Consider the following 2973-nt stretch of genomic DNA (forward strand, 5'->3'; position numbering starts at 1 on the left):
TCTTGACCTTAAAACGTACCTTGGAGGTTTGCGTACTGCCATCTAATCTAAATCCAGCACCCACCATTTGAGGGTTAACCTGGAGAACACCTCCTGGAAGAGCGCCCACTTCCCGGGAAGAAATGTCTAACTGCTCAAGAAGTCTGCTCCCAGTATCCACTCCTGGAATGTGGATGACAGCTAGACAGCAACTGTGAGCATCCGCTCGCTGAACAATCCACGCCATGTCTATCATGGCTAAGTAACTCCAGGTTTCTTTCAGGTGATTGATAACCCAAAACCTGAAAAACCGGGCCAAAGACAACTGAGGCCAAGCCATCAGAGTATTGTAGATCACTCTCAACTCCTAGATAGTTATGAGGAGAGTAGACTCCTTCCATATCCATAGTCCCCAGTCCAACAGGCTGGCGTCCATGGTCACTAATACCCAAGAAGGTCTCCAGAAGCATGTGCCCTGAGATAGAAGCTTCTGAACAAACCACCACGGATGAAAATCCCATGAAGACAGATCTAGATCTATCCTCCGAGACATATCCACAAGATCCCCGTTCCACTATCTGATCACGCCTAACAGCAGAATTCTCAGATGGAATTGAGCAAAGGGAATGAAGTTCAATGAAGCGACCATCAAACCAGTTACTTCCAAACATTGAGCCACTGAAGGCAGAACAGTAAACTGCGGAGAGAGGAAGGAGGAAACAATCATTGATTTTCTGACCTTTTTTTTAGAATTTGGGAAACTATTATGGTCCCTAAGAAAACTACTCCTGTAACAGGAACAAGGAACTCATTTTCTGATTCATGTCCCATCTGTGGAAACGAAGAAAAGACAACAAGATCTCTGTATGAGATCTTACTTGTGGAAAAGATGGCGCCTGAACCCTTATGTCGTCCAGTAAGGGTGACCGTCATCACTGCCAAAATAGCCCCCACAGGAAGCCCTGGCAAGCCCAAAGGGAAAAGCCACAAATTGAACAAGTTTAACAGAAAGGCAAATCTCAAGAACTGACCCTTTTGGACCAAAGGAAGAATGGAACCAATGGCTTGTTACATTGAAATCACCCCTAGTGACCGCAAAGAACCATCCAGTCACCAGGAGTGACCGCCAAGTGTGGCAAGTAAGTCTGACCACTGGGATCATTTGCTCAGTGCACCTAGTCACTAATTGTGACCGCCATGTTTTTTCACACTGACCCACAGATCCTTGTGTTAAGGAAAAGAATATACGTATCAGAGATACATTTTACCCATTTGCAAACTCAGGATCCTTGTGATACATAGTATCCATCTTATTTGCCAGCTATTCATTTGTCACCTGTGAGCCAGTTATTGTTTGTCGCTACAGTATACATCTAATACCGCTACTTCTAGCGATTTTCACGCTCTCTCTGAGTGACGTCAGAGGCATCACGCTAGTCCAGCATAAAAGGCCGCATCCAGGCCCAGGTCGGTAACGCCATCAGCTGTGTGCTAGCCGTAAGACTGATCTACACAAGGTAAATCTTTTCACTTATTCCTAGGATCATAGATGTTTTCACATCTTACGATAACAGGTACTCTCTTTGTGACTTTTTACATTTCCACCGTGGATTGGAAATACCGTAGCCCTCGACATCATTGTCTTTTATTGCTATTTAGCATTTCTTAGATACGCCACTTTATATTGTTATAAGGAGCTATTTTATGCACAAGGGAGATGTCCCTTATATGTTTTAATATTGTGTTATTAAATTGTATTTATTTGGATTCTTTTGTCACCTGTTATCTGTATTATTTTATTTATTCATTTTAATTTCACATTTTATATTATTTTACACTCCCCTATATAGGCTCTGATCTATGATTTATTTCCTACACAGGTTTTTCATTTATTATTTATATATTGGGTCCGTGCTTTTAGCGCTCACTCTTTCTTTTGTATTTAATATCTTTTGTTTTTCTTTGAGGGGAAAATCAGAGTGTAGCAGGACTTTTTTTCCTATAGCGCTTTAGCTCTCCTTTTTTCTTCGTAGAAAAGACCCTTTTCACCCGTAAAATCAGGAGTTTGGACTCATAGGAAAAATCTACTGACCAAGAATATAGCCACAACGCCCCGCGGGCTAGCACAGCGAAGCCAGATATCTTGGCTCCCGTCTTAATATGCATGGTAGCATTAGAAGAAAAGAATTGGAACTGGATCTCTTCCAAAGGTGTCTCGGCCAAAATGGAATCAGACAAGACGTTGCACCAATAAGATGCTGCACTTGACACAATGGCAATACAAACTTCCAGCTTAGGCTATTGATCCTTTAATGAGCAGCTATTCTCTCTAGGGATCGTAGTTCTCTTAGCCAGAGTAGAAAAGGCCTCTTCTACTTTATGCACCATGCACCATAATATTTAATGGAAACAGCGACAGGAAAATTCTCTTAAAGACAGGAGACGGGGAAGAAGGAATCCCTGAATTCTCCCATTGCAGTGAAAAAATCTCCTAGCACGGTCTGGGACAGGAAAACTTCCACAGTGGACTCCTAGTATTTATAATTTACTAGATTCTTTAGTGTTGACACCGTCAGGCGTAAACTACCACACCTGGTGTTCCTAGGTGGTCTCTCATCCAGGTACTGACCAGGCCTGGCCCTGCTAAACTTCCGAGATCATGCAGGATCGGGTGCATTCAGGGCAGCATAGCCGTAGACTATCGGAGCTGTCCAAACTAGCCAAAACCTCCTTTAACAATAAACAAAGGTGCCCCGGCTTAAATTTGAAGGTTCACACTTCAGCATCAGATGAAGGAATTATACTGTCCAAATCTGAGATATTACTCTCAGAGATTACCGACGTATCCTCCTCATCAGACCTATGAGGATGGGCCATCTGGGTAGCCGTAGGTGGAACAGAAGCCTTCCTATCTGAATCTCTAATATTCCTTTTGCAATTTACCTTTAGAATAGGAAAAGCAGACAATGCCACAGATACCCAGAAGATATCTGA

At 42.8% G+C, this 2973-nt stretch overlaps 1 pseudogene; it reads right to left on the reverse strand.

Moving 5' to 3' along the window:
- Positions 1–2559: 2559 nt before the first annotated feature.
- On the reverse strand, positions 2560–2678 carry LOC128651051 (uncharacterized; annotated as a pseudogene).
- Positions 2679–2973: the final 295 nt, after the last annotated feature.

The sequence above is a fragment of the Bombina bombina genome, chromosome 2 (assembly GCF_027579735.1).
Source record: "Bombina bombina isolate aBomBom1 chromosome 2, aBomBom1.pri, whole genome shotgun sequence".
In the NCBI taxonomy this organism is placed as follows: Eukaryota; Metazoa; Chordata; class Amphibia; order Anura; family Bombinatoridae; genus Bombina; species Bombina bombina.